Source organism: Pseudophryne corroboree, unplaced genomic scaffold (genome assembly GCF_028390025.1).
Source record: "Pseudophryne corroboree isolate aPseCor3 unplaced genomic scaffold, aPseCor3.hap2 scaffold_271, whole genome shotgun sequence".
NCBI classification, from domain to species: Eukaryota; Metazoa; Chordata; class Amphibia; order Anura; family Myobatrachidae; genus Pseudophryne; species Pseudophryne corroboree.
Window position 1 is genome coordinate 53,992 of NW_026969372.1, and position 15,729 is coordinate 69,720.

Sequence of the window (15,729 nt, forward strand, 5' to 3'; positions counted from 1 at the left end):
ACCAGAGCTGACCAGAAGAAATCACAAACACAGCCTCCCACTACCACAAATAATGCAGTCAAGTTTCCCACATTTGGGGAAATCACAGGGGTCAGCATACCCAAAATGCAATGAATGAACCTCACCCTGGGAGAAAAATCTTCATGACCATGGTATCTCCTATGCAAAATAAGTATGATTTGGAATAGGGCTGGGGAGGGCCGCTGCTCATGCACATCTCTATCAAGTAAAGGAGATTCAACTGAGGCAGCACAAGGGAACTCTCATCTGGGGACAACAACTGCAGGGAGAACATATATTTTCAGATGAACATGGGAGGGCAGAAGGCTGCCTAATACTGAAGCACCCCCAAACAACAAACCAAATGCAACAACTAGTGCAAGCATTCCTGGGGGAAGGCCTGCCGCTGATGGATTTGCATATGGTGATGTCATCCAAGCAGTGGGTCAAAGTTGGCTTCAACCCTCGTCTGCATATGAAAAGAGAAAAGGGGCGTGCAGGGCATGGTGGCCTTTTGCGGCGCTTGGCTGACCCCTAGTTTGCATTAAACACCTCCAACCTCCTTTGGTGTGGGGCTCATGTTGGCTATGCCCCAGCCCCTGAAGCATTCAAGCTGATTTCTTGCAGCAGCTGGGCACTGTAACAGCTCCAGAGCTGCTCTGTAAGGCAAGTAAAAGGGTGTGGGCCATGCAGCACTACCTGTAGTTCGCATTGTGCGTTGGAAGGCACAAAGTAAGCAGACAGGAGGAGAAGTCAGGATAGTGCGCAAGGGCATAGAAGGGAGCGGCTCAAGAAAAGAGAAGTGGAAACAGACAGCAAACTAGGCTGGAGAGAGACCTGAGACAAAGAGATCTGAATTATACGAGAGCCGACCAGGGGAAACACAAATTATGCAGTCAAGTTTCCCACATTTGGGGAAATCGCAGGGGCAGCACACCCAGAGTGCAATGGGTGAGCCTTGCCCTGGGAGAAGCACCTTCATGATCATAGTATCTCACCTGGCAGGTAAGTAGGAGTTGGGCTAGAGCTGGGGAGGGTCTCTGCTCGGGCACCCCCCTGTCAAGTGAAGGAGATCCAACTGAGGCAGCACAAGGGAACTCTCGAAAGAAGAACAAGGCTAGAGGAAGATCTGAAACAAAGAAATCTGACTTTTACCAGAGCTGACCAGAGGAAAACACAAACACAGTCCCCCACTACCACAAATAAAGCAGTCAAGTTTCCCACATTTGGGGAAATCACAGGGGTCAGCATACCCAGAATGCAATGAATGAACCTCACCCTGGGAGAATAATCTTCATGACCATGGTATCTCCTATGCAAAATAAGTATGATTTGGGATAGAGCTGGGGAGGGCCGCTGCTCAGGCACATCTCTGTCAAGTTAAGGAGATTCAACTGAGGCAGCACAAGGGAACTCTCATCTGGGGACAACAACTGCAGGGAGAACACATATTTTCAGATGAACATGGGAGGGCAGAAGGCTGCCTAATACTGAAGCACCCCCAAACAACAAACCAAATGCAACAACTAGTGCAAGCATTCCTGGGGGAAGGCCTGCCGCAGATGGATTTGCATATGGTGATGTCATCCAAGCAGTGGGTCAAAGTTGGCTTCAACCCTCGTCTGCATATGAAAACAGAAAAGGGGCGTGCAGGGCATGGTGGCCTTTTGCGGCGCTTGTCTGACCCCTTGTTTGCATTAAACACCTCCACCCTCCTTCGGTGTGGGGCTCATGTTGGCTATGCCCCAGCCCCTGAAGCATTTAAGCTGATTTCTTGCAGGAGCTGGGCACTGTAACAGCTCCAGAGCTGCTCTGTAAGGCAAGTAAAAGGGTGTGGGCCCTGCAGCACTACCTGTAGTTTGCATTGTGCATTGGAAGGCACAAAGTAAGCAGACGGGAGGAGAAGTCAGGATAGTGCACAAGGGTATAGAAGGGAGCGGCTGAAGAAAAGAGAAGTGGAAACAGACAGCAAACTAGGCTGGAGAGAGACCTGAGACAAAGAGATCTGAATTATACGAGAGCCGACCAGGGGAAACACAAATTATGCAGTCAAGTTTCCCACATTTGGGGAAATCGCAGGAGCAGCACACCCAGAGTACAATGGGTGAGCCTTGCCCTGGGAGAAGCACCTTCATGATCATAGTATCTCACCTGGCAGGTAAGTAGGAGTTGGGCTAGAGCTGGGGAGGGTCGCTGCTCGTGTACCCCCCTGTAAAGTGAAGGAGATCAAACTGAGGCAGCACAAGGGAACTCTCGAAAGAAGAACAAGGCTAAAGGAAAATCTGAGACAAAGAAATCTGACTTTTACCAGAGCTGACCAGAGGAAAGCACAAACACAGTCTCCCACTACCACAAATAATGCAGTCAAGTTTCCCACATTTGGGGAAATCACAGCGGTCAGCATACCCAAAATGCAATGAATGAACCTCACCCTGGGAGAAAAATCTTCATGACCATGGTATCTCCTATGCAAAATAAGTATGATTTGGAATAGGGCTGGGGAGGGCCGCTGCTCATGCACATCTCTGTCAAGTAAAGGAGATTCAACTGAGGCAGCACAAGGGAACTCTCATCTTGGGACAACAACTGCAGGGAGAACATATATTTTCAGATGAACATGGGAGGGCAGAAGGCTGCCTAATACTGAAGCACCCCCAAACAACAAACCAAATGCAACAACTAGTGCAAGCATTCCTGGGGGAAGGCCTGCCACAGATGGATTTGCATATGGTGATGTCATCCAAGCAGTGGGTCAAAGTTGGCTTCAACCCTCGTCTGCATATGAAAATAAAAAAGGGGTGTGCAGGGCAAGGCGGCCTTTTGCGGCGCTTGGATGACCCCTAGTTCGCATTAAACACCTCCACCCTCCTTCGGTGTGGGGCTCATGTTGGCTATGCCCCAGCCCCTGAAGCATTCAAGCTGATTTCTTGCAGCAGCTGGGCACTGTAACAGCTCCAGAGCTGCTCTGTAAAGCAAGTAAAAGGGTGTGGGCCCTGCAGCACTACCTGTAGTTTGCATTGTGCGTTGGAAGGCACAAAGTAAGCAGACGGGGAAGTCAGGATAGTGCACAAGGGCATAGAAGGGAGCGGCTCAAGAAAAGAGAAGTGGAAACAGACAGCAAACTAGGCTGGAGAGAGACCTGAGACAAAGAGATCTGAATTATACGAGAGCCGACCAGAGGAAACACAAATTATGTAATCAAGTGTCCCACATTTGGGGAAATCTTAGGAGCAGCACACCCAGAGTGCATTGGGTGAGCCTTGCCCTGGGAGAAGCACCTTCCTGATCATAGTATCTCACCTGGCAGGTAAGTAGGAGTTGGGCTAGAGCTGGGGAGGGTCGCTGTTCGGGCACCCCCCTGCCAAGTGAAGGAGATCCATCTGAGGCAGCACAAGGAAACTCTCGAAAAAAGAACAAGGCTAGAGGAAGATCTGAGACAAAGAAATCTTACTTTTACCAGAGCTGACCAGAGGAAAGCACAAACACAGTCCCCCACTACCACAAATAATGCAGTCGAGTTTCCCACATTTGGGGAAATCACAGGGGTCAGCATACCCAGAATGCAATGAATGAACCTCACCCTGGGAGAACAATCTTCATGATAATGGTATCTCCTATGCAAAATAAGTATGATTTGGGATAGGGCTGGGGAGGGCCGCTGCTCAGGCACATCTCTGTCAAGTAAAGGAGATTCAACTGAGGCAGCACAAGGGAACTCTCATCTGGGGACAACAACAGCAGGGAGAACACATATTTTCAGATGAAAATGGGAGAGCAGAAGGCTGCCTAATACTGAAGCACCCCCAAACAACAAACCAAATGCAACAACTAGTACAAGCATTCCTGGGAAAAGGTCTGCAGAAGACGGATTTGCATACGGTGATGTCATCCAAGCAGTGGGCCAAGGTTGGCTGGAACCCTCATCTGCATATGAAAAGAGAAAAGGGTTATGCAGGGCATGGCGGCCTTTTGCGGTGCTTGGATGACCCTTAGTTCGCATTAAACACCTCCACCCTCCGTCGGTGTGGGGCTCATGTTGGCTATGCCCCAGCCCCTGAAGCATTCAAGCTGATTTCTTGCAGCAGCTGGGCACTGTAACAGCTCCAGAGCTGCTCTGTAAGGCAAGTAAAAGGGTGTTGGCCCTGCAGCACTACCTGTAGTTTGCATTGTGCGTTGGAAGGCACAAAGTAAGCAGACAGGAGAAGTCAGGAGAGTGCACAAGGGCATAGAAGGCAGGGGCTCAAGAAAAGAGAAGTGGAAACAGACAGCAAACTAGGCTAAAGAGAGACCTGAGACAAAGAGATCTGAATTATACGAGTAGCCGACCAGAGGAAACACAAATTATGCAATCAAGTGTCCCACATTTGGGGAAATCGTAGGAGCAGCACACCCAGAGTGCAATGGGTGAGCCTTGCCCTGGGAGAAGCACCTTCCTGATCATAGTATCTCACCTGGCAGGTAAGTAGGAGTTGGGCTTGAGCTGGGGAGGGTCGCTGCTCGGGCACCCCCCTGTCAAGTGAAGGAGATCCAACTGAGGCAGCACAAGGAAACTCTCAAAAAGAGAACAAGGCTAGAGGAAGATCTGAGACAAAGAAATCTGACTTTTACCAGAGCTGACCAGAGGAAAGCACAAACACAGTCCCCCACTACCACAAATAATGCAGTCGAGTTTCCCACATTTGGGGAAATCACAGGGGTCAGCATACCCAGAATGCAATGAATGAACCTCACCCTGGGAGAACAATCTTCATGACCATGGTATCTCCTATGCAAAATAAGTATGATTTGGGATAGGGCTGGGGAGGGCCGCTGCTCAGGCACATCTCTGTCAAGTAAAGGAGATTCAACTGAGGCAGCACAAGGGAACTCTCATCTGGGGACAACAACTGCAGGGAGAACACATATTTTCAGATGAACATGGGAGAGCAGAAGGCTGCCTAATACTGAAGCACCCCAAACAACAAACCAAATGCAACAAATAGTACAAGCATTCCTGGGGGAAGGTCTGCAGAAGACGGATTTGCATACGGTGATGTCATCCAAGCAGTGGGCCAAAGTTGGCTGGAACCCTCATCTGCATATGAAAAGAGAAAAGGGGTATGCAGGGCATGGCGGCCTTTTGCGGCGCTTGGATGACCCTTAGTTCGCATTAAACACCTCCACCCTCCGTCGGTGTGGGGCTCATGTTGGCTATGCCCCAGCCCCTGAAGCATTCAAGCTGATTTCTTGCAGCAGCTGGGCACTGTAACAGCTCCAGAGCTGCTCTGAAAGGCAAGTAAAAGGGTGTGGGCCCTGCAGCACTACCTGTAGTTTGCATTGTGCGTTGGAAGGCACAAAGTAAGCAGACAGGAGGAGAAGTCAAGAGAGTCCACAAGGGTATAGAAGGGAGGGGCTCAAGAAAAAAGAAGTGGAAACAGACAGCAAACTAGGCTGGAGAGAGACCTGAGACAAAGAGATCTGAATTATATGAGAGCCGACCAGGGGAAACACAAATTATGCAGTCAAGTTTCCCACATTTGGGGAAATCGCAGGGGCAGCACACCCAGAGTGCAATGGGTGAGCCTTGCCCTGGGAGAAGCACCTACATGATCATAGTATCTCACCTGGCAGGTAAGTAGGAGTTGGGCTAGAGCTGGGGAGGGTCGCTGCTCGGGCACCCCCCTGTCAAGTGAAGGAGATCCAACTGAGGCAACACAAGGGAACTCTCGAAAGAAGAACAAGGCTAGAGGAAGATCTGAGACAAAGAAATCTGACTTTTACCAGAGCTGACCAGAGGAAAGCACAAACACAGTCCCCCACTACCACAAATAATGCAGTTGAGTTTCCCACATTTGGGGAAATCACAGGGGTCAGCATACCCAGAATGCAATGAATTAACCTAACCCTGGGAGAACAATCTTCATGACCATGGTATCTCCTATGCAAAATAAGTATGATTTGGGATAGGGCTGGGGAGGGCCGCTGCTCAGGCACATCTCTGTCAAGTAAAGGAGATTCAACTGAGGCAGCACAAGGGAACTCTCATCTGGGGACAACAACTGCAGGGAGAACACATATTTTCAGATGAACATGGGAGGGCAGAAGGCTGCCTAATACTGAAGCACCCCCAAACAACAAACCAAATGCAACAACTAGTAAAAGCATTCCTGGGAGAAGGTCTGCAGAAGACGGATTTGCATACGGTGATGTCATCCAAGCAGTGGGCCAAAGTTGGCTGGAACCCTCATCTGCATATGCAAAGAAAAAAGGGTTATGCAGGGCATGGCGGCCTTTTGCGGTGCTTGGATGACCCCTAGTTCGCATTAAACACCTCCATTCTCCTTCGGTGTGGGGCTCATGTTGGCTATGCCCCAGCCCCTGAAGTATTCAAGCTGATTTCTTGCAGCAGCTGGGCACTGTAACAGCTCCAGAGCTGCTCTGTAAGGCAAGTAAAAGGGTGTGGGCCCTGCAGCACTACCTGTAGTTCGCATTGTGCGTTGGAAGGCACAAAGTAAGCAGACAGGAGAAGTCAGGAGAGTGCACAAGGGCATAGAAGGCAGGGGCTCAAGAAAAGAAAAGTGGAAACAGACAGCAAACTAGGCTAAAGAGAGACCTGAGACAAAGAGATCTGAATTATACGAGTAGCCGACCAGAGGAAACACAAATTATGCAATCAAGTGTCCCACATTTGGGGAAATCGTAGGAGCAGCACACCCAGAGTGCAATGGGTGAGCCTTGCCCTGGGAGAAGCACCTTCCTGATCATAGTATCTCACCTGGCAGGTAAGTAAGAGTTGGGCTTGAGCTGGGGAGGGTCGCTGCTCGGGCACCCCCCTGTCAAGTGAAGGAGATCCAACTGAGGCAGCACAAGGAAACTCTCAAAAAGAGAACAAGGCTAGAGGAAGATCTGAGACAAAGAAATCTGACTTTTACCAGAGCTGACCAGAGGAAAGCACAAACACAGTCCCCCACTACCACAAATAATGCAGTCGAGTTTCCCACATTTGGGGAAATCACAGGGGTCAGCATACCCAGAATGCAATGAATGAACCTCACCCTGGGAGAACAATCTTCATGACCATGGTATCTCCTATGCAAAATAAGTATGATTTGGGATAGGGCTGGGGAGGGCCGCTGCTCAGGCACATCTCTGTCAAGTAAAGGAGATTCAACTGAGGCAGCACAAGGGAACTCTCATCTGGGGACAACAACTGCAGGGAGAACACATATTTTCAGATGAACATGGGAGAGCAGAAGGCTGCCTAATACTGAAGCACCCCAAACAACAAACCAAATGCAACAAATAGTACAAGCATTCCTGGGGGAAGGTCTGCAGAAGACGGATTTGCATACGGTGATGTCATCCAAGCAGTGGGCCAAAGTTGGCTGGAACCCTCATCTGCATATGAAAAGAGAAAAGGGGTATGCAGGGCATGGCGGCCTTTTGCGGCGCTTGGATGACCCTTAGTTCGCATTAAACACCTCCACCCTCCGTCGGTGTGGGGCTCATGTTGGCTATGCCCCAGCCCCTGAAGCATTCAAGCTGATTTCTTGCAGCAGCTGGGCACTGTAACAGCTCCAGAGCTGCTCTGAAAGGCAAGTAAAAGGGTGTGGGCCCTGCAGCACTACCTGTAGTTTGCATTGTGCGTTGGAAGGCACAAAGTAAGCAGACAGGAGGAGAAGTCAAGAGAGTCCACAAGGGTATAGAAGGGAGGGGCTCAAGAAAAAAGAAGTGGAAACAGACAGCAAACTAGGCTGGAGAGAGACCTGAGACAAAGAGATCTGAATTATATGAGAGCCGACCAGGGGAAACACAAATTATGCAGTCAAGTTTCCCACATTTGGGGAAATCGCAGGGGCAGCACACCCAGAGTGCAATGGGTGAGCCTTGCCCTGGGAGAAGCACCTACATGATCATAGTATCTCACCTGGCAGGTAAGTAGGAGTTGGGCTAGAGCTGGGGAGGGTCGCTGCTCGGGCACCCCCCTGTCAAGTGAAGGAGATCCAACTGAGGCAACACAAGGGAACTCTCGAAAGAAGAACAAGGCTAGAGGAAGATCTGAGACAAAGAAATCTGACTTTTACCAGAGCTGACCAGAGGAAAGCACAAACACAGTCCCCCACTACCACAAATAATGCAGTTGAGTTTCCCACATTTGGGGAAATCACAGGGGTCAGCATACCCAGAATGCAATGAATGAACCTAACCCTGGGAGAACAATCTTCATGACCATGGTATCTCCTATGCAAAATAAGTATGATTTGGGATAGGGCTGGGGAGGGCCGCTGCTCAGGCACATCTCTGTCAAGTAAAGGAGATTCAACTGAGGCAGCACAAGGGAACTCTCATCTGGGGACAACAACTGCAGGGAGAACACATATTTTCAGATGAACATGGGAGGGCAGAAGGCTGCCTAATACTGAAGCACCCCCAAACAACAAACCAAATGCAACAACTAGTAAAAGCATTCCTGGGAGAAGGTCTGCAGAAGACGGATTTGCATACGGTGATGTCATCCAAGCAGTGGGCCAAAGTTGGCTGGAACCCTCATCTGCATATGCAAAGAAAAAAGGGTTATGCAGGGCATGGCGGCCTTTTGCGGTGCTTGGATGACCCCTAGTTCGCATTAAACACCTCCATTCTCCTTCGGTGTGGGGCTCATGTTGGCTATGCCCCAGCCCCTGAAGTATTCAAGCTGATTTCTTGCAGCAGCTGGGCACTGTAACAGCTCCAGAGCTGCTCTGTAAGGCAAGTAAAAGGGTGTGGGCCCTGCAGCACTACCTGTAGTTCGCATTGTGCGTTGGAAGGCACAAAGTAAGCAGACAGGAGAAGTCAGGAGAGTGCACAAGGGCATAGACGGCAGGGGCTCAAGAATAGAGAAGTGGAAACAGACAGCAAACTAGGCTGGAGAGAGACCTGAGACAAAGAGATCTGAATTATACAAGCGCCGACCAGGGGAAACACAAATTATGCAGTCAAGTTTCCCACATTTGGGGAAATCGCAGGAGCAGCACACCCAGAGTGCAATGGGTGAGCCTTGCCCTGGGAGAAGCACCTTCATGATCATAGTATCTCACCTGGCAGGTATGTAGGAGTTGGGCTAGAGCTGGGGAGGGACGCTACTCGGGTACCCCCCTGTCAAGTGAAGGAGATCAAACTGAGGCAGCACAATGGAACTCTCGAAAGAAGAAAAAGGCTAGAGGAAGATCTGAGACAAAGAAATCTGACTTTTACCAGAGCTGACCAGAGGAAAACACAAAAACAGTCCCCCACTACCACAAATAATGCAGTTGAGTTTCCCACATTTGGGGAAATCACAGGGGTCAGCATACCCAGAATGCAATGAATGAACCTCATCCTGGGAGAACAGTCTTTATGACCATGGTATCTCCTATGCAAAATAAGTATGATTTGGGATAGGGCTGGGGAGGGCCGCTGCTCAGGCACATCTCTGTCAAGTAAAGGAGATTCAACTGAGGCAGCACAAGGGAACTCTCATCTGGGGACAACAACTGCAGGGAGAACACATATTTTCAGATGAACATGGGAGGGCAGAAGGCTGCCTAATACTGAAGCACGCCCAAACAACAAACCAAATGCAACAACTAGTACAAGCATTCCTGGGGGAAGGTCTGCAGAAGACGGATTTGCATACGGTGATGTCATCCAAGCAGTGGGCCAAAGTTGGCTGGAACCCTCATCTGCATATGAAAAGAGAAAAGGGGTATGCAGGGCATGGCGGCCTTTTGCGGCGCTTGGATGACCCTTAGTTCGCATTAAACACCCCCACCCTCCTTCGGTGTGGGGCTCATGTTGGCCATGCCCCAGCCCCTGAAGCATTCAAGCTGATTTCTTGCAGCAGCTTGGCACTGTAACAGCTCCAGAGCTGCTCTGTAAGGCAAGTAAAAGGGTGTGGGCCCTGCAGCACTACCTGTAGTTTGCATTGTGCATTGGAAGGCACTTAAGAAAAGAGAAGTGGAAACAGACAGCAAACTAGGCTGGAGAGAGACCTGAGACAAAGAGATCTGAATTATACGAGAGCCGACCAGGGGAAACACAAATTATGCAGTCAAGTTTCCCACATTTGGGGAAATCGCAGGAGCAGCACACCCAGAGTGCAATGGGTGAGCCTTGCCCTGGGAGAAGCACCTACGTGATCATAGTATCTCACCTGGCAGGTAAGTAGGAGTTGGGCTAGAGCTGGGGAGGGTCGCTGCTCGGGTACCCCCCCTGTCAAGTGAAGGAGATCCAACTGAGGCAGCACAAGGGAATTCTCGAAAGAAGAACAAGGCTAGAGGAAGATCTGAGACAAAGAAATCTGACTTTTACCAGAGCTGACCAGAGGAAAACACAAACACAGTCTCCCACTACCACAAATAATGCTGTCGAGTTTCCCACATTTGGGGAAATCACAGGGATCAGCATACCTAGAATGCAATGAATGAACCTCATACTGGGAGAATAATCTTCATGACCATGGTCTCTCCTATGCAAAATAAGTATGATTTGGGATAGGGCTGGGGAGGGCCGCTGCTCAGGCACATCTCTGTCAAGTAAAGGAGATTCAACTGAGGCAGCATAAAGGAACTCTCATCTGGGGACAACAACTGCAGGGAGAACACATATTTTCAGATGAACATGGGAGGGCAGAAGGCTGCCTAATACAGAAGCACCCCCAAACAACAAACCAAATGCAACAACTAGTGCAAGCATTCCTGGGGGAAGGCCTGCAGCAGATGGATTTGCATATGGTGATGTCATCCAAAGCAGTGGGTCAAAGTTGGCTTCAACCCTCGTCTTTATATGAAAAGAGAAAAGGGGCGTGCAGGGCATGGCGGCCTTTTGCGGCGCTTGGATGACCCCTAGTTCGCATTAAACACCTCCACCCTCCTTCGGTGTGGGGCTCATGTTGGCTATGCCCCAGCCCCTGAAGCATTCAAGCTGATTTCTTGCATTAGCTGGGCACTGTAACTGCTCCAGAGCTGCTCTGTACGGCAAGTAAAAGGGTGTGGGCCCTGCAGCACTACCTGTAGTTTGCATTGTGCATTGGAAGGCACAAAGTAAGCAGACGGGAGAAGTAAGGATAGTGCGCAAGGCCATAGAATGGAGCGGCTTAAGAAAAGAGAAGTGGAAACAGACAGCAAACTAGGCTGGAGAGAGACCTGAGACAAAGAGATCTGAATTATACCAGAGCCGACCAGGGGAAACACAAATTATGCAGTCAAGTTTCCCACATTTGGGGAAATCGCAGGGGCAGCACATCCAGAGTGCAATGGGTGAGCCTTGCCCTGGGAGAAGCACCTTCATGATTATAGCATCTCACCTGGCAGGTAAGTAGAAGTTGGGCTAGAGCTGGGGAGAGTCGCTGCACGGGCACCCCCCTGTCAAGTGAAGGAGATCCAACTGAGGCAGCACAAGGGAACTCTCGAAAGAAGAACAAGGCTAGAGGAAGATCTGAAACAAAGAAATCTGACTTTTACCAGAGCTGACCAGAGGAAAGCACAAACACAGTCCCCCACTACCACAAATAATGCAGTTGAGTTTCCCACATTTGGGGAAATCACAGGGGTCAGCATACCCAGAATGCAATGAATGAACCTCACCCTGGGAGAACAATCTTCAAGACCATGGTCTCTCCTATGCAAAATAAGTATGATTTGGGATAGGGCTGGGGAGGGCCGCTGCTCAGGCACATCTCTGTCAAGTAAAGGAGATTCAACTGAGGCAGCACAAGGGAACTCTCATCTGGGGACAACAACTGCAGGGAGAACACATATTTTCAGATGAACATGGGAGGGCAGAAGGCTGCCTAATACTGAAGCACCCCCAAACAACAAACCAAATGCAACAACTAGTGCAAGCATTCCTGGGGGAAGGCCTGCAGCAGATGGATTTGCATATGGTGATGCCATCCAAGCAGTGGGTCAAAGTTGGCTTCAACCCTCGTCTGCATATGAAAAGAGAAAAGGGGCGTGCAGGGCATGGCGGCCTTTTGCGGCGCTTGGATGACCCCTAGTTCGCATTACACACCTCCACCCTCCTTCGGTGTGGGGCTCATGTTGGCTATGCCCCAGCCCCTGAAGCATTCAAGCTGATTTCTTGCAGCAGCTGGGCACTGTAACTGCTCCAGAGCTGCTCTGTAAGGCAAGTAAAAGGGTGTGGGCCCTGCAGCACTACCTGTAGTTTGCATTGTGCGTTGGAAGGCACGAAGTAAGCAGACGGGAGAAGTCAGGATAGTGCGCTAGGGCATAGAAGGGAGCGGCTCAAGAAAAGAGAAGTGGAAACAGACAGCAAACTAGGCTGGAGAGAGACCTGAGACAAAGAGATCTGAATTATACGAGAGATGACCAAGGGAAACACAAATTATGCAGTCAAGTTTCCCACATTTGGGGAAATCGCAGGGGCAGCACAACCAGAGTGCAATGGGTGAGCCTTGCCCTGGGAGAAGCACCTTCATGATCATAGTATCTCACCTGGCAGGTAAGTAGGAGTTGGGCTAGAGCTGGGGAGGGTCACTGCTCGGGCACCCCCCTCTCAAGTGAAAGAGATCCAACTGAGGCAGCACAAGGGAACTCTCGAAAGAAGAACAAGGCTAGAGGAAGATCTGATATAAAGAAATCTGATTTTTACCAGAGCTGACCAGAGGAAAGCACAAACACAGTCCCCCACTACCACAAATAATGCAGTCGAGATTCCCACATTTGGGGAAATCACAGGGGTCAGCATACCCAAAATGCAATGAATGAACCTCACCCTCGGAGAACAATCTTCATGAAAATGGTATCTCCTATGCAAAATAAGTATGATTTGGGATAGGGCTGGGGAGGGCCGCTGCTCAGGCACATCTCTGTCAAGTAAAGGAGATTCAACTGAGGCAGCACAAGGGAACTCCCATCTGGGGACAACAACTGCAGGGAGAACACATATTTTCAGATGAACATGGGAGGGCAGAAGGCTGCCTAATACTGAAGCACCCCCAAACAACAAACCAAATGCAACAACTAGTGCAAGCATTCCTGGGGGAAGGCCTGCAGCAGATGGATTTGCATATGGTGATGTCATCCAAACAGTGGGTCAAAGTTGGCTTCAACCCTCGTCTGCATATGAAAAGAGACAAGGGGCGTGCAGGGCATGGCGGCCTTTTGCGGCGCTTGGATGACCCCTAGTTCGCATTACACACCTCCACCCTCCTTCGGTGTGGGGCTCATGTTGGCTATGCCCCAGCCCCTGAAGCATTCAAGCTGATTTCTTGCAGCAGCTGGGCACTGTAACTGCTCCAGAGACGCTCTGTAAGGCAAGTAAAAGGGTGTGGGCCCTGCAGCACTACCTGTAGTTTGCATTGTGCGTTGGAAGGCACGAAGTAAGCAGACGGTAGAAGTCAGGATAGTGCGCAAGGGCATAGAAGGGAGCGGCTCAAGAAAAGAGAAGTGGAAACAGACAGCAAACTAGGCTGGAGAGAGACCTGAGACAAAGAGATCTGAATTATACGAGAGCCGACCAGGGGAAACACAAATTATGCAGTCAAGTTTCCCACATTTGGGGAAAACGCAGAAGCAGCACACCCAGAGTGCAATGGGTGAGCCTTGCCCTGGGAGAAGCACCTTCATGATCATAGTATCTCACCTGGCAGGTAAGTAGGAGTTGGGCTAGAGCTGGGGAGGGTCGCTGCTCGAGCATCCCCCTGTCAAGTAAAGGAGATTCAACTGAGGCAGCACAAGGGAACTCTCATCTGGGGACAACAACTGCAGGGAGAACACATATTTTCAGATAAAAATCTTGGTCATGCTCTGGTTTCTCTTCAGAACGAACAAATCTTTCGCCTTTTACTAAAGATTTCCGTGGAGAGGAGCAAAACCGAGTTTTATCTCAATTTTTGCATGCCCCATCTTTTTGGGGTTTCTTTTATCGGTTTAAAGATAGAATGAGTGTGCTTTAATGTAAGCTCATTTGCATAGAAATGACAGTAAATGTTTGTTTCTTTTCAAACAGAACTTTCTTGACCATGCTACTTGCTTGAAAGATCTGGGAGCACATGGAATACAGTACAAACCATGCTTATAGCAAGGAGAAGACAGGTGAGAAATCTGCTTTCTTTCAAATTGGGCGCTCACTTTGATCTGAATGAGGACTGCTGGCACGGCACTCAGGCGACAGGTGGAATCTTGGTCATGCTCTGGTTTCTCTTCAGAACGAACAAATCTTTCGCCTTTTACTAAAGATTTCCGTGGAGAGGAGCAAAACTGAGTTTTATCTCAATTTTTGCATGCCCCATATTATTGGGGTTTCTTTTATCGGATTAAAGACAGAACGAGTGTGCTTTCTTGTTAGCTTTAATGTAAGTTTATTTGCATAACAATGACAATAAATGTCTGTTTCTTTTCAAGCAGAACTTTCTTGACCATACTAATTGCTTGAAAGATCTGGGAGCACATGGAAAAGAGTACAAACCATGCTTATAGCAAGGGGAAGCCTGGTGAGAAATCTGCTTTCTTTCTTTCAAATTGGGTGCTCACTTTGAGCTGAATGAGGACTGCTGGCATGGCACTCAGGCGACAGGTGGAATCTTGGTCATGCTCTGGTTTCTCTTCAGAACGAACAAATCTTTCGCCTTTTACTAAAGATTTCCGTGGAGAGGAGCAAAACTGAGTTTTATCTCAATTTTTGCATGCCCCGTCTTATTGGGGTTTCTTTTATCAGTTTAAAGATAGAACGAGTGTGCTTTAATGTAAGCACATTTGCATAGAAATGACAGTAAATGTTTGTTTCTTTTCAAACAGAACTTTCTTGACTATACTAATTGCTTGAAAGATGTGGGAGCACATTGAAAAGAGTACAAACCATGTTTATAGCAAGGGGAAGCCTGGTGAGAAATCTGCTTTCTTTCTTTCTTTCAAATTGGGTGCTCACTTTGAGCTGAATGAGGACTGCTGGCATGGCACTCAGGCGACAGGTAGAATCTTGGTCATGCTGTGGTTTCTCTTCAGAACGAACAAATCTTTCGCCTTTTACTAAAGATTTCCGTGAAGAGGAGCAAAACTGAGTTTTATCTCAATTTTTGCATGCCCCATCTTATTGGGGTTTTATTTTATCGGTTTAAAGATAGAACGAGTGTGCTTTAATGTAAGCTCATTTGCATAGAAATGACAGTCAATGTTTGTTTCTTTTCAAACAGAACTTTCTTGACCACACTAATTGTTTGAAAGATCTGGGAGCACATGGAAAAGAGTACAAACCATGTTTATAGCAAGGGGAAGCCTGGTGAGAAATCTGCTTTCTTTCATTCAAATTGGGTGCTCACTTTGAGCTGAATGAGAACTGCTGGCATGGCACTCAGGCGACAGGTGGAATCTTGGTCATGCTCTGGTTTCTCTTCAGAACTAACAAATATTTCGCCTTTTATTAAAGATTTCCGTGGAGAGGAGCAAAACTGAGTTTTATCTCAATTTTTGCATGCCCCATATTATTGGGGTTTCTTTTATCAGTTTAAAGACAGAACGAGTGTGCTTTCTTGTTAGCTTTAATGTAAGTTTATTTGCATAACAATGACAGTAAATGTTTGTTTCTTTTCAAACAGAACTTTCTTGACCATGCTACTTGCTTGAAAGATCTGGGAGCACATGGAAAACAGTACAAACCATGCAGTATCACAAGAGCCTTTATTTGATCTTTCATGAAGATAGAGCAGAATTGAGGACACGTCAACAATTTCTGCCAAAGGTGGTTCATCTTTCCACATGGTGCCTTTGGCCA

The 15,729-nt window shown here is 48.6% G+C and overlaps 26 non-coding genes and 3 pseudogenes across 26 annotated transcripts; 5 read left to right on the forward strand and 24 right to left on the reverse strand.

The window, feature by feature from the left end:
- Nucleotides 1–12: 12 nt before the first annotated feature.
- Nucleotides 13–176, reverse strand: LOC135013423 (U1 spliceosomal RNA). Its single transcript, XR_010212098.1, has one exon. It is a non-coding gene; the product is annotated as a U1 spliceosomal RNA (small nuclear RNA).
- Nucleotides 177–850: 674 nt separating this feature from the next.
- On the reverse strand, nucleotides 851–1,013 carry LOC135013465 (U1 spliceosomal RNA). Its single transcript, XR_010212137.1, has one exon. It is a non-coding gene; the product is annotated as a U1 spliceosomal RNA (small nuclear RNA).
- Nucleotides 1,014–1,165: 152 nt separating this feature from the next.
- On the reverse strand, nucleotides 1,166–1,329 carry LOC135013408 (U1 spliceosomal RNA). The gene has a single exon (XR_010212083.1). It is a non-coding gene; the product is annotated as a U1 spliceosomal RNA (small nuclear RNA).
- Nucleotides 1,330–2,003: 674 nt separating this feature from the next.
- On the reverse strand, nucleotides 2,004–2,166 carry LOC135013512 (U1 spliceosomal RNA). The gene has a single exon (XR_010212182.1). It is a non-coding gene; the product is annotated as a U1 spliceosomal RNA (small nuclear RNA).
- A 152-nt stretch (nucleotides 2,167–2,318) lies between these two features.
- LOC135013430 (U1 spliceosomal RNA) lies at nucleotides 2,319–2,482 on the reverse strand. Its single transcript, XR_010212105.1, has one exon. It is a non-coding gene; the product is annotated as a U1 spliceosomal RNA (small nuclear RNA).
- A 670-nt stretch (nucleotides 2,483–3,152) lies between these two features.
- Nucleotides 3,153–3,315, reverse strand: LOC135013607 (U1 spliceosomal RNA). The gene has a single exon (XR_010212259.1). It is a non-coding gene; the product is annotated as a U1 spliceosomal RNA (small nuclear RNA).
- A 152-nt stretch (nucleotides 3,316–3,467) lies between these two features.
- Nucleotides 3,468–3,631, reverse strand: LOC135013641 (U1 spliceosomal RNA). The gene has a single exon (XR_010212293.1). It is a non-coding gene; the product is annotated as a U1 spliceosomal RNA (small nuclear RNA).
- A 671-nt stretch (nucleotides 3,632–4,302) lies between these two features.
- Nucleotides 4,303–4,466, reverse strand: LOC135013524 (U1 spliceosomal RNA). Its single transcript, XR_010212194.1, has one exon. It is a non-coding gene; the product is annotated as a U1 spliceosomal RNA (small nuclear RNA).
- A 152-nt stretch (nucleotides 4,467–4,618) lies between these two features.
- On the reverse strand, nucleotides 4,619–4,782 carry LOC135013365 (U1 spliceosomal RNA). Its single transcript, XR_010212043.1, has one exon. It is a non-coding gene; the product is annotated as a U1 spliceosomal RNA (small nuclear RNA).
- A 694-nt stretch (nucleotides 4,783–5,476) lies between these two features.
- Nucleotides 5,477–5,618, reverse strand: LOC135013553 (U1 spliceosomal RNA; annotated as a pseudogene).
- Nucleotides 5,619–5,770: 152 nt separating this feature from the next.
- Nucleotides 5,771–5,934, reverse strand: LOC135013608 (U1 spliceosomal RNA). Its single transcript, XR_010212260.1, has one exon. It is a non-coding gene; the product is annotated as a U1 spliceosomal RNA (small nuclear RNA).
- Nucleotides 5,935–6,605: 671 nt separating this feature from the next.
- LOC135013500 (U1 spliceosomal RNA) lies at nucleotides 6,606–6,769 on the reverse strand. Its single transcript, XR_010212173.1, has one exon. It is a non-coding gene; the product is annotated as a U1 spliceosomal RNA (small nuclear RNA).
- Nucleotides 6,770–6,921: 152 nt separating this feature from the next.
- Nucleotides 6,922–7,085, reverse strand: LOC135013377 (U1 spliceosomal RNA). Its single transcript, XR_010212055.1, has one exon. It is a non-coding gene; the product is annotated as a U1 spliceosomal RNA (small nuclear RNA).
- Nucleotides 7,086–7,779: 694 nt separating this feature from the next.
- On the reverse strand, nucleotides 7,780–7,921 carry LOC135013554 (U1 spliceosomal RNA; annotated as a pseudogene).
- Nucleotides 7,922–8,073: 152 nt separating this feature from the next.
- On the reverse strand, nucleotides 8,074–8,237 carry LOC135013574 (U1 spliceosomal RNA). Its single transcript, XR_010212239.1, has one exon. It is a non-coding gene; the product is annotated as a U1 spliceosomal RNA (small nuclear RNA).
- A 671-nt stretch (nucleotides 8,238–8,908) lies between these two features.
- LOC135013508 (U1 spliceosomal RNA) lies at nucleotides 8,909–9,071 on the reverse strand. Its single transcript, XR_010212179.1, has one exon. It is a non-coding gene; the product is annotated as a U1 spliceosomal RNA (small nuclear RNA).
- Nucleotides 9,072–9,223: 152 nt separating this feature from the next.
- Nucleotides 9,224–9,387, reverse strand: LOC135013412 (U1 spliceosomal RNA). Its single transcript, XR_010212088.1, has one exon. It is a non-coding gene; the product is annotated as a U1 spliceosomal RNA (small nuclear RNA).
- A 615-nt stretch (nucleotides 9,388–10,002) lies between these two features.
- On the reverse strand, nucleotides 10,003–10,165 carry LOC135013532 (U1 spliceosomal RNA). The gene has a single exon (XR_010212202.1). It is a non-coding gene; the product is annotated as a U1 spliceosomal RNA (small nuclear RNA).
- A 153-nt stretch (nucleotides 10,166–10,318) lies between these two features.
- On the reverse strand, nucleotides 10,319–10,482 carry LOC135013585 (U1 spliceosomal RNA). Its single transcript, XR_010212246.1, has one exon. It is a non-coding gene; the product is annotated as a U1 spliceosomal RNA (small nuclear RNA).
- Nucleotides 10,483–11,165: 683 nt separating this feature from the next.
- Nucleotides 11,166–11,317, reverse strand: LOC135013579 (U1 spliceosomal RNA; annotated as a pseudogene).
- A 152-nt stretch (nucleotides 11,318–11,469) lies between these two features.
- LOC135013657 (U1 spliceosomal RNA) lies at nucleotides 11,470–11,633 on the reverse strand. Its single transcript, XR_010212308.1, has one exon. It is a non-coding gene; the product is annotated as a U1 spliceosomal RNA (small nuclear RNA).
- Nucleotides 11,634–12,304: 671 nt separating this feature from the next.
- On the reverse strand, nucleotides 12,305–12,467 carry LOC135013548 (U1 spliceosomal RNA). Its single transcript, XR_010212217.1, has one exon. It is a non-coding gene; the product is annotated as a U1 spliceosomal RNA (small nuclear RNA).
- A 152-nt stretch (nucleotides 12,468–12,619) lies between these two features.
- On the reverse strand, nucleotides 12,620–12,783 carry LOC135013380 (U1 spliceosomal RNA). The gene has a single exon (XR_010212058.1). It is a non-coding gene; the product is annotated as a U1 spliceosomal RNA (small nuclear RNA).
- Nucleotides 12,784–13,454: 671 nt separating this feature from the next.
- Nucleotides 13,455–13,617, reverse strand: LOC135013573 (U1 spliceosomal RNA). The gene has a single exon (XR_010212238.1). It is a non-coding gene; the product is annotated as a U1 spliceosomal RNA (small nuclear RNA).
- A 144-nt stretch (nucleotides 13,618–13,761) lies between these two features.
- LOC135013614 (U5 spliceosomal RNA) lies at nucleotides 13,762–13,877 on the forward strand. The gene has a single exon (XR_010212266.1). It is a non-coding gene; the product is annotated as a U5 spliceosomal RNA (small nuclear RNA).
- A 270-nt stretch (nucleotides 13,878–14,147) lies between these two features.
- Nucleotides 14,148–14,263, forward strand: LOC135013612 (U5 spliceosomal RNA). The gene has a single exon (XR_010212264.1). It is a non-coding gene; the product is annotated as a U5 spliceosomal RNA (small nuclear RNA).
- A 286-nt stretch (nucleotides 14,264–14,549) lies between these two features.
- On the forward strand, nucleotides 14,550–14,665 carry LOC135013616 (U5 spliceosomal RNA). Its single transcript, XR_010212268.1, has one exon. It is a non-coding gene; the product is annotated as a U5 spliceosomal RNA (small nuclear RNA).
- Nucleotides 14,666–14,943: 278 nt separating this feature from the next.
- LOC135013624 (U5 spliceosomal RNA) lies at nucleotides 14,944–15,059 on the forward strand. Its single transcript, XR_010212276.1, has one exon. It is a non-coding gene; the product is annotated as a U5 spliceosomal RNA (small nuclear RNA).
- Nucleotides 15,060–15,334: 275 nt separating this feature from the next.
- On the forward strand, nucleotides 15,335–15,450 carry LOC135013637 (U5 spliceosomal RNA). Its single transcript, XR_010212289.1, has one exon. It is a non-coding gene; the product is annotated as a U5 spliceosomal RNA (small nuclear RNA).
- Nucleotides 15,451–15,729: the final 279 nt, after the last annotated feature.